At 37.8% G+C, this 11604-nt stretch overlaps 1 long non-coding RNA gene across 2 annotated transcripts; it reads right to left on the minus strand.

Moving 5' to 3' along the window:
* Positions 1 to 6115: 6115 nt before the first annotated feature.
* Positions 6116 to 10951, minus strand: LOC106965144 (uncharacterized). Of its 2 annotated transcripts, none has more exons than XR_001428566.1 (5): positions 10894 to 10951; positions 10502 to 10610; positions 10322 to 10375; positions 10183 to 10255; positions 6116 to 6776 (listed from the first exon to the last, which is right to left on the minus strand). It is a non-coding gene; the product is annotated as an uncharacterized LOC106965144 (long non-coding RNA). The 2 variants fall into 2 exon arrangements; XR_001428567.1 differs by lacking the exon at positions 6116 to 6776 and adding an exon at positions 8954 to 9070.
* Positions 10952 to 11604: the final 653 nt, after the last annotated feature.

The raw sequence follows: 11604 nt of genomic DNA on the forward strand, positions 1-11604 counted from the left end.
TTATAAGTTGCAAATGTCATTTAAACTTACTGCAGGCTGTTCAGAGTAGAGTCCCCTCACACTTTGGACCCTTGGAGGATAAAGTACAATAAAAAAAATAAAAATAAAAAAAATCTAAATTAAAACATTGCAGTACGCTGACTAGCACTACATGCTAGCTAACATTAAAACAGAAAGATAAGTGCGGGTTACCATGGCAACCAGTGAGCGTTTAAAAGCCCGCCTGCTCCTGCTGCAGGCAAGTTGCGCGCGCATTCACTGTTTTTACAAACAAATAATCTCTCTATTAAACTTTAGGCAACCATAGACTCCAAAACAGTATCTGAGTACAGACATTTGTGTTTGATAGATAAGGCAATATGATAAGAAAAGAACAGTGATATATCTTACAGTGCCTAATCTCAAGAAACAAATACCATTTGCTTGACTTTTAATCATCCTGTATTTTATTTGTTTAGTTTCTGAGTCTGTTCATATCTTTTGTAAATTATCTTGGTACTTTAGTCCCCACCTGTCTCCCATCAGCAATCACTGCACCTGTCCTCAGTCAGTAATCACTCTCCCCAGTTCTCACACTCCCTGTTTTTAGCCTTCTCTTCAGCATTTAGCTCTATGTTTGATTAAACAAATACCATTTCAATCATTTTAAGCCACATTCAAAACACTGAGTTAAGAATTTGCAACTGATTAAACTAAATGTGGAGAAGAAATATCATTATCTTTTGACATCGGTCTTAAACAAAACAAGTGCTCAATAATATGTTGCATTATTTGTGTTGAATTAATTACATTTTTGCTAAATTAACCAGAATATTTAATTTTATTTCCAAAAACAAAGTATGCAGTTTCAACACATTAATATGAGTAAAATAAAATATATGCATTAGGTATTAAAATAAAGCTGTGACTCTCAATTTACACAACAAAAGAAAATCAAATATAGTCTTAAATGCATTGATCTAAGCAAAAACCAGCCAAAACCTTTCAAGAATCTTTGTGAGTACGTTTAAAAAGAACACATCTCTGCATAACATGCACTAAATGTAGCAAAACAAGCCGAGCGAAATGATCCAAAATGCCAACATGGAGTGACTGGCTGCTGCCAGAAAGACACAGGAAGATGCAATTTTATATTTTGTAGATTTGTTCTAAAGAAGTATGTTTTTTTTTAGAAGTATGCTGTTTATATTTCTAAAAATATACATGTGCTTCTTCTGGCAGAAGTTGTTTATTTTTTTTTAAATCAAATCAATCACTAATGAAACACGATTAATGGAGCAATACAGGGAATCCCTTTCATAGAAATAACGCCGAGTCTTTGTTTGGTCCAACACATGCATCACTGTGTTTTTATTAGTGTAACCCCTCCATTTCCTCTCCCCATCCAGCCTGAATGATTCATTGAAATGCACATCTTGTTTGCAATTGACTACGTTCACAACCTGCTGAAAGCTTTTTGTTCTGCTGCTGTGATGTCGGCGGGGCCTTCAAATGGCTCTGCTTTAATTGAAAGTCGCAGCACTCACGGTGAGTGCTCAGAGCTTAAAAAAGGCAACCGCTGGCCACGTTGCACACAGGTTTATGAATAAAAACCACCTTTGCTTTTGAAAATGCACTTCTTTCCCTCCTCCACGTCAGTCCTCCTCCCCCCACAGTCGAACTGTGCAGCCACTCTGGGCTTGTCATTAACTGCTATTGTCAGCAGCACAATCAAGAGCAGGAGGGGGGAAAAAATACTCTGGCACTTATCATGAGCTCAGACACACAAAAACACACACAGAGACACAGAACAATACGCAACGCGCACACGGAGAATAGATGTTACTATTGATTTCTTGGCTGATGTGTGAGACGTTGCACAAATACAGAAGCCATGCAGACTCCAAAAGGTGCTTCTGTCCTTGAAGAGCTATAATCGTTTGGCTGCAGACTATTGTAATAGGTCAGTATCATCATATGTGAAATGTGATTAAAATTTCCAGCGACAAAGCTTAGTCTTAGAGTATGTTTGGATTAGTTGAGCTGTTTTCGTCTGTCAGTTCTATGATAGTATTAATATTTAAAACATTTGTTTTAAAAGAAGAGAGGGAAGGATCATGTTCTGACAGCACAGTTGCACAAATGGAGTTAGGGTTTGATATTATACTTTATTTTTTAAAATCAACATTTGTCTTTGTGAGGCTCGCCCAAAATATTGTGCTGCACTTTATCTTTTTTTTTGGTGTCTATTCCTATGTAGTGCACCCCTTTAACTTCTGCAGACTATTTCCAAATGTCAAAAAATAATGAAGAAAATCTCTCTAAACTAGTCTTTTGCTGTAAATTATTGTGCTTCCTACAGAAATGATGTCTGTCCTCAATGTTTAAATGGCTTTCCTTTGTTTCTTTCTTGTCTGTGGTACCAACAGTTTTCATTAGATGCACTTTGACCCAACCTCGCCCACTTCTAACCAGATTCTGTTGATGTCGCACAAACTCTGCAGTGGTCGCTTCCTGATTTGGCAAAGTATCCCCTCAGGAGGACATATTTTGGTGGTTAGTAGAGACTCTTTCATATCCTGAAACATTCTTCACTGGAGCTGAACCTCTCATGTTGAAATTATTGATTACCCATTGAAATGATGGGTCAGGTACAATACTCTCTGCCCATCTCTTAATGTGAGGCAATTTTGATGGAAAAGTGTTTAAAATCTTACAATGTCTCCAACAGCTTTTCACACATAGCATTCTGAAATTATAAAATAGTTCAGTAAGACTTGATTTATTTTATGTGTACATATAAAGTCTTTGGAAAATATTAGATCTTTCAATTTTCAGTTTTTCACCACACACTGCATCTTACAGCCCCAAAAAGTTTATTTTTGGTCTCCTTTGACCAAATTGTCATCTCCCACATGTTTTCTTTACTTTCTACACAGCTGGTAAAAAACTGCTAATGGCATTTTTTTTTTTTGCCAATGTCTTTCTTCTTGCCAGTCGTCCACATGGGACAAATTTGTGCTTATCTGTTAGTAACTTTTCTGCAACTTCATCCAGACAGGTCTGGTGTTGGAAACCAGATGAACTGGCCATAATTTTATGTAAGGTTGATTCACTCCAGATTGATATGTAGATGAACTAAATAAATGTAATATGATTTTTTATTAATTATACAGTAGTTTAATCTTATGTTGCGCTAATACCTGCTAAGACAAGGCATAAAACACATTTATGCCTTATTATATGACTCAGACAAATAGCAGATTTAGAAAAAAATTTAAACACACAGCAAATAACATTTTCATCCTTCTTCACTGACACATTAGAGGTAATTTTATCCTGCTGTTTTCTGTCTCTGTTGTGCAACAGCAAGCTAGTTCCAAAGAGCGGCTGCAGCAGAACGTCCCGTACAAACCTGTCAATAAACTGAGCCTCTCAGGTTCAAATCAACTCCGTCCCTCAGGCCTTCCCTGTGTGTGACCCGCCTGTCTACAATCCACTGCCGATCGCTTTCTGCTCTCCCTCATGTACAATTTCAGAAGAACAATGAGAAACACATGCATGACTGCAGAAGGCAATCTGGATACACACACACACACACACACACACACACGCACACACACACACACACACACACATGTGTGCATCTCGTGTATACACGAGATGCACACATAAACACGCATTCTCCTACATCCAAGGTCGCAACAATATTTTTCCCAGGTTACGTTCCCAGATAAAACATATTGTATGCCTGAGGGAAATCTGAGAAATGTAAAGAAAGAGGCTGATTTCGCCGATAACTGCAAACTGTGATATGCAAATCAGGTCGGCCACATTCCTGATGCTATTTTTCTCCAGGTCGTCTATCTTCGAGGTTTGACAGAAACACAAATCAGCTCCTGTCAGCGTCCGCCCGCCTCTCCAAACACAGCATTCGCTTCAGGTCTCCAGTGAACAGTTGAATAATTTTAGTTCCTATCACACTGAGTACTGCATTACATGCAGTGTTTACCACATTTTGCATTCATATAGTGTCATGGAGATGTGCAACTTTAATGTCTCCATAATCTTGTTGATTGTCAATGCCATTAATTATATCTGAAGCACAGATGCTGGCCCTCTAGAGAGCTGAATACGGCACACATCACGAAGAAGAGATTTTATTTTCAGAATTGACATTTTCTGAAAGAATCAACATGGATATTTTAACAGATTACAGGGGATTCAAATAAAAATAAAAATCTCATCCAAACCAATTATTTTTTTACCCACCACTATCTGCAAAACCAATTCAAACCTCCATGATTTTAATTTAAGAGAAGGAAAGCCCAAAGTTTCAACATTCCCGGGACGATCCGTCAACTGCGTCTTTCATAAAAAAATGAGAAGAAAACAAACTTTTGCCTAAGAGATTTTTAAAATGTAGAATTAGATTTATTAATGTGTAAAGTGGGGGGATATTGTCTTTAAATTACTTTGTTTACATTCTTTTAAGAACAGGAACGCCTTCCTCCTGCTGCCCATCCTGCAGCAGCAGATATTCCCTGTAATTCAATCTTAAATGTAGTTTATCGCATTTCCATCATCATCTGAAATGTTTCTCACCCACAGGTGGATGAAGATACCATCTCTATTGTGTGCTTCTGTTTAGTAGAGATAAACAGCAAACAATATTAAACAGCTCCATATCTGCTCCTTACCCTTTCTCTCCTCACACACAAGCCGCTATTGCCCTCAATGCTGCCTCACTTTTCATTTCATTCCACATTCTCTCCTCCTCTTTGTGTGTAGAGCTCACTCACTGTTTTTTTTTTTTTTTATCTCATTCATGGCAGTAAACTGCACCTCTCCTGAATTTTGTGGAAAATGCCAGAGTCATTGGTCTGAACAGGACAGGGACAGACAAACATTCAAGTCTGCAGCGAGGCTCAACACAGAAAAGGTCATCAGAGCTGACCTTTTCTCCATCCAGGACTTGTACAGCTCTAGGGTCATGAAAAGGGCAGCATCTCTGCAGACCCCACACATCCTGGACACAAACTGCTTAGACTTCTACCTCACAGTTAGCGTGCATAGTAACTTTAAACAAAACATTTCAAACTTAAAGCTTTTGGAGTTAACAGTTCTGGCTTTCTCTTCTTTCTGTCCATAAGCGAACATCTCTTAGTCAGGTTGAAAGGTTAACGGTAGTGCAGACTGATTCAAAATGAAAAGTGGAAAGAGAATGAAATACTGAAACAATGTAAGAGATTCTGCTTTTCACACTGTGTACTATGCAGAATGTTGTTTCAATCACAAGATTTGATTTGTATCATAAAAAGTTTTTACACTTTGCTATTTTCTGACCTAATTGTGCAAGTGATCTGAAGTTACTACCTGGACTCACTACTAAATGGTGGTCTACATCAGAATGTTTCTGTCAATAATAATACTTTTTTGATATTATTGCTAGTCCTCCACAAATCTTGCCCAACTCTTTATGAGTATTCCCAGAGGCTCTTCCTCTACTTGCCTCTCGTTTTCTGAATTCTCCGACATTCACCGAAGAAAAATAAAATTGAGAAACAGAGTTCTCTTGTTTTATTTGTAGCAACAGCTGCATCTTCATTGTATATTTCTAAATGACCAAAATGAATTTATGGCATCACCCTTCATTCTCTTTTACCCTCCTCTTCTCCGCTCTCCAGCAGCTGCTGCATTCATTAGGGTGAAAGGAGCAAGAAAAGTTCGAGTGCAGTTTTCTGGATTAGCTAAAGATAATTGCAGCTCTTTTTCAAGAGAAAACGACGGCATTGCACTGGCCTCTGCATAGTGCCCGCATTTCATGTGGTATTCATTTCTTCACATATAAACTTAACTTCAGAGATTACAATTTATTTGTAATTTGAACTGTTTCGCAAACTTTCCTTTTTAACAGCAATGCTCCTTTAATTTCTTTTTACAAACCTGCTAATCTTGACCTCATGTCAAAAAGAGACAGAGCTGATAAGTTTTTTAATTCATTTTCCCCCCATTTTCTTAAATGTATAACTCAACAGAAGGTACATCGCTTCATGAAACTTTGACAAAGCCTCAAATTTCATCCAATTAAAAGATTACAAAAACCATATAAAGCACAGACAAAGAAAAGATTTCTATGAAGAATACACTTTTTTAATGTGTGAACTTCCTTTTTATGTTAAAAACATGATCTCTCAATGAAAGCACAGATTCTAAAGTTCATCATCAGTACACAATGAAAATAAAAAAAAAATAGGTTTCAGATTTTCACCTCTAAGTAAACACAAGAGGAATAGATGTGATGTGGATCTCAACATTTAACAGAAAGTACTTGTGATATTGATTTGAGCAACATTAAACTCATACTTATCTGCTATTATTTTCTTCTTCAAGCTGGATTTAAAAGAAACAGAAAATTAAAGAAGTTAAATATAAAAAAATAATAATACTCTGCACAACCTTGCAGGTTGGTGACGCATCAACAGATTTCTTTTCATTTCTCTGATATTCGTACAAAACATTTTCCAGAAAAACAAGCATGTCATTTGGTCTACTAAGTTCATTGTTATGCTTTTAAATATGTTCAACGATGCTCTAGGTTCATAGCATTAAAATTTCTTTTATTTAAAGAGTCATAAAAAGCAACAATGAATGATCCTTCGTGATTAAATTTGCTCGTGTCTTTGCAGCAGATTTGCCTGGAGAAGTCAGAGCCTTCAGCTCCTCCGACTTCCTCCTCTCTGCCGCTTTTCATCCTGCAGCACAGTATGTTTAGATTGCAGCCCTGATGCTCCCGTCTGCAGTCAGAGGGGGAGGAAAAACAACAGATGATTCACTGATGTGAGATGATTACACAACTGTTGGCATTTTATTTCGCTTCTGACCGAGCGCGTGTCTCTGATGGCTGAATTCCTGCTCATGTGGGAATCACGAGCGCCCACCCACGGTTGATGCACCTGCATCCCTCAGTGGGGGAGCTAGAGGAAGAAGTGCAGGCTGCAGCACAGCGCAGAGACATGCAGGCATGTCACAGATTTTTTCCCCCCCATCCCCAGCAGTCACAGAACGCCAGTGCTGGAGATTCATTCTGTTCTGTACGAAAACAGAATTTAGGTACTTTTTAAAAAGCTGTTCTTGTCTGATTCTCAGTCCATTTTGTAGTGTAACCTCAGTCCCCCCAATTCATAAACCGTCACAGCTGGAGCACATTGATCTAATTAGACTAGCCTGTTGGTTCTACAAATCATTCCTTCCATTATCGCTCTCCAATTTATTCATTTGTCACCAGATTCTCTTGTTGTTACCATGATGTTCTCACACTTTCTGTCCCTCCTGCAGCTCTTTTGTTCTTCTGGCTAATTGATTCTCAATTTCTGCAAATTTTCAAACTTTCAAATTATTATTCCTACAGCTTCTCTTTGGGTCCTACATCAACTCAATTACACCAACATAGCAGCTTGAAAGTCGCTGGTAAGATGAGGATCTCGATCTGCTGATAAAAAAGCATCCATGATTTTCTTTATTGAGCCTCTAAATCCTACTTCAGCTATTGCAGATCTCTTCAAATTTATGACACTACAGGTTTGTTGTAATATGAAAGGAAATCACGGGGGCTTTTTTTTCAGTAGATTAGGATTCCCATCTCATCAGCTACTATCAAGCTGCTCTGTCAAGGTAAATGAGTTAATGTAGGACCCAAAGAGACGATGTGGGAAATATTATTTGAAAGTTTGAAAACTTAAAATTCACACACATCTTTTAACTCGGTAGAGAGTAAACTTTGCATTATTTTTCCATTATTATCCAAAATGAAATTTATGTAGAGCCTTAAAGCCAACTTGGGAAGATTTTGTGCTATGGGTAAATTATCAAAATATGGTCTTTATTTTATTTTAATAATAAAAAACAATTTTCTTTTCTTTTTTTTTTCTTCAATTTTGCACAAAATACATAAAACTTTTGAAATAAACATCAAAAAACAAAAACACTTTCTTGATTAGAAAAGGGACAACTGAGTCCTTGTACAAACAGTAAATCAGTGATGTAAGAACAATGAACAATATCTCCAGATCCCATGTCTCTCCTACTGTCGTTTCATGTATACATTTTATGGAGGTATTAAAGACCTGAGCAACCAGCTGCAGAGACATCTTCTGTAGACCAAAACTTGACTATTTAAGTTATGTTGTGTATGAAGGGAACTATGAAGTCAATCACTACCTGAGAAAATGGCCACATGATTCAGTAAAACCATTACACCAAGGAAGTGTACTTTGTCTATAAAAAATAAACTTGACTTCAGTTGTAATTTGAACTGATTGAACATGTTAACACAGCAACTGGTAGAAACATTTTCTATTCCTGGACGCCCAGTTGACTGGGCAGACTTTACAACAATCACTTCTCCTTCATCAGCGTGTAGCTAAGCTAGACCAAGTCCATTTTTGCAGCAATCCCCCTGAGCATGCATGTGGCAACAGTAGAAAGGAAAACTCCTGTTTAACAGAAAAAAAAAACCTCCAGGAGAACCTGACTCAGTGCGACTATTTACTGTCACCAGAAACACAGAATCACTGAACCAGGTGTACTTTCTGTATTGAAATACAGAAACCATTGAATTGTTATTTAAAAAAAAAAACATGCATCTGAATTATTTCATGCTTTAATTTGTAATAATAATAATAATAATAATAATAATAATAATAATAATAATTTTCAAAGGGTGTAATATAATTCCAGCTGCAGTTGATTTTTTTGTGAGTGGTTGAGAATCAAAATCATTCAAATTTAATGTCAACATGATAAAGACAAAGGATGTTTTTAACCAGAGAAACAGGAAATTCTTTGCGCATGTAAGACTAATTACTGTCCACTAAATACATCTTCATAAGTCCTGTATCAGACTCAGACTGAAAAACTAACCGCTGCAAACAGCTGAGGTGGATATTATGTCAGTATCTGTATCTCAGATTCGTTGCCGTCTTCCACTTTAGATCATCTCAGATCCGCTCTGTTCTGTTGCAGAGCTTTCAGATATTACTTCCGCCTCAGGAAGTGGCGTGTCTCTCTGCTCCGCCGTGTGAAGAGGTGTCTGGGGAAAGTGGACACGAGGTCGCAGGCGAGCGCCACATCGGGGCATCGAGCTCCAGCCGAGTGGGAATTTATGTTGATTTTCATGCTTGGCTAAGCCTGTATTGCCAGCTGCCATTTATGCTCAGACATTCATTCTGAATGAGCAACTATGTGTGTATTACTCTCTATATATTTGTGTGTGCGTGTGTGTGTGTGTGTCCTATTTTGGCCAGATGAATATAGGAGACATCTTGGAATAGATACAGGGTCATTTTGTAGCAGAATGTTTTCATCTGAACTGCCTTAAAGACAAAATCAAACTCAGATTTTCTGCATTTAGCAGCAGGCATACACACAAACAGATACACAGCAGTGTTTTCTTTTTTTCTTTTTTTCTTTTTTGCATTCACATGGCTTCAAAAGAAAAGTGGAGAGCTTTTTCCTTTCCTGCAAAACATAATTCAGCTTGGAGTCTAATTCATATTATTACTGAAATTGCCTCAAATTTGTTGCCATGGTAGTTTTTCTTTCGTCTCTCTTTTAAGCTTTGTGCCTCCTCAGTGGCCGATGATTAGAGCCGACAGCGGCTAGAAGGAGCCTGGGCGTGTATGTGTGTGTGTGTGTGTGTTTGTGTGTGTGAATGGGAGGACAGATAGGCTGTGAGGCAGTGACCTGGTAATAGTGAATGTATCCACAGGCCATATTCCAAGATAGTTGCCATGATCACAAAAATTGGGAGGCAGAGCAATGAGAGAGGAGTGTGAATGTTTTTTTTTCTTTTGTGTGTGTGTGTGTGTGCTCGCGTGTGTGTCTGATGTCGTCTCATGTCTCAGACACAGAGAGACACAGCGAGAGACAAAGAAAGAATCAGAGAAAGGGAATGATTGACTTTGAGAGGAGGAGGCTTGATGTAACACTGCAGACTAGCAACAGGGAATGGTATTACATTACCAGATGCTGAGCTCTGCTCACAAAGACTCAATTTAACTTGCAACTTTAAGTAATAGCAATAAAATTTTTGTCACTGCTTTGCCATCACCAGCACTATTTAGCTTGTGAGGAATGATAATCCAGAAAAAACCTAAATGACAACATACAGTCCTTACAAAGACTTAAAAATCAGTAACTGACCTCAGAGGAGCAGCATCCAGTTGCTGCCTTCCTGTTGGTTGTTCCAGAAGCTCTTCTTCTGCTTCTCAAATATCTACGGTTGTATAATTGCACATATGTTTGCATGTATTTTCACATGCGAGAATAAATGTTGACTTACCCTAACCTGTGCAAGGAAGCACAGTAAGTTTGACATCATCGTGTTAACTCAGATCTGTATTGGCAAAGGAGCAATGGGATACTCTTATGGAAAAAAACATATTTTAAGATTTCTTATGACGATCGTAAGGCTGAGACAGGTAAAAGCCTCTGTCGCAACAAAAACACACACAAAGCTTACATTTTTCCTCAAAGCTCTGAATCTGCAGTCAACACTGAAAGTTACACTGACTGATGGAGCAGAGCTGCCGTTTCTTCATTATTATCTTCAGATCCTGCCGCCTCTTTCACTGTGAGGCAAACACAGCGTTTGTTTTCCCACCGTCTCGAGGTGCATTTAAATCCATCACTGACAGACTGCTACAGCGAAGATGATTAATGACATCATAAAGGAGGACTTTATTGATGGGACATCCTCACGTTGTGGACCAGGCGGGATGTTAATTTTACTCTTACAAAGTGGCATCACACACATAGATCACTATGATAGAACTTCAGAGTGGAAATTAATCAAAACAATGTTTATGTCTACTTGAGGTTCTGAAATTGCAACAGAGGAAGTAAGACGTTTACCTCATGCAGCTTCAGAGCTGGTTAAGTGTTGAACATCACAGCAGCTGCTTCTGGACTGAGAGAGAGATCAGTTAGACTAACCTTTATTCAACATCTCACATTAACTGTAAAACATATAAAAGTTTATCAGCAGTCTCATATTTGAGGTTTTAACAGTCATTCAATCAAAGAAAAATCATTTTGTCTGACACAAACCATCCCTTCAGTTTATGACTGAATAAACTGTGAACGTTTTACCAACATTTTTCCCAACTCCCAGCCTCGTCACATTTCATTTAATGCTGTTTTAGTCTGTCAGTAAATCTGCAGCCCTCACAATGTGATAACATAGTTAATCAGTTGATCGTGTTCACCTGGACACTGCTGCTCTCCTTCAGCTCCGTAACTCGGTGGAGTTGCAGGATAATAGTTTTCACGTAACTTTCCCGTTGAAATATATGTTTTTAAGACATTTCAAGAGTTTATATATTTCTTGAACTCCCCAACTCCACTTGAATTTTCTTGCAAAAGCATTGAAAATATGCATCTAACCTAAAGGGTAAATATTACGCTTTAAGGTTAATATGTTTCTGGGAAATAGTAAGAACTTTCAAAAGTTTTTTTGTTTTGTTTTTTGGATTCTTTTTACTTGACGCTGTAAAACGACTGTTTGAAAAAGGACATGGACTAAAAATGATTTTGCGTTTTTTTACTCCACTTTCTAATTTTTGC

Source organism: Poecilia latipinna, unplaced genomic scaffold, assembly GCF_001443285.1.
Source record: "Poecilia latipinna isolate Pla-1442-1.1 unplaced genomic scaffold, P_latipinna-1.0 Scaffold1775, whole genome shotgun sequence".
In the NCBI taxonomy this organism is placed as follows: Eukaryota; Metazoa; Chordata; class Actinopteri; order Cyprinodontiformes; family Poeciliidae; genus Poecilia; species Poecilia latipinna.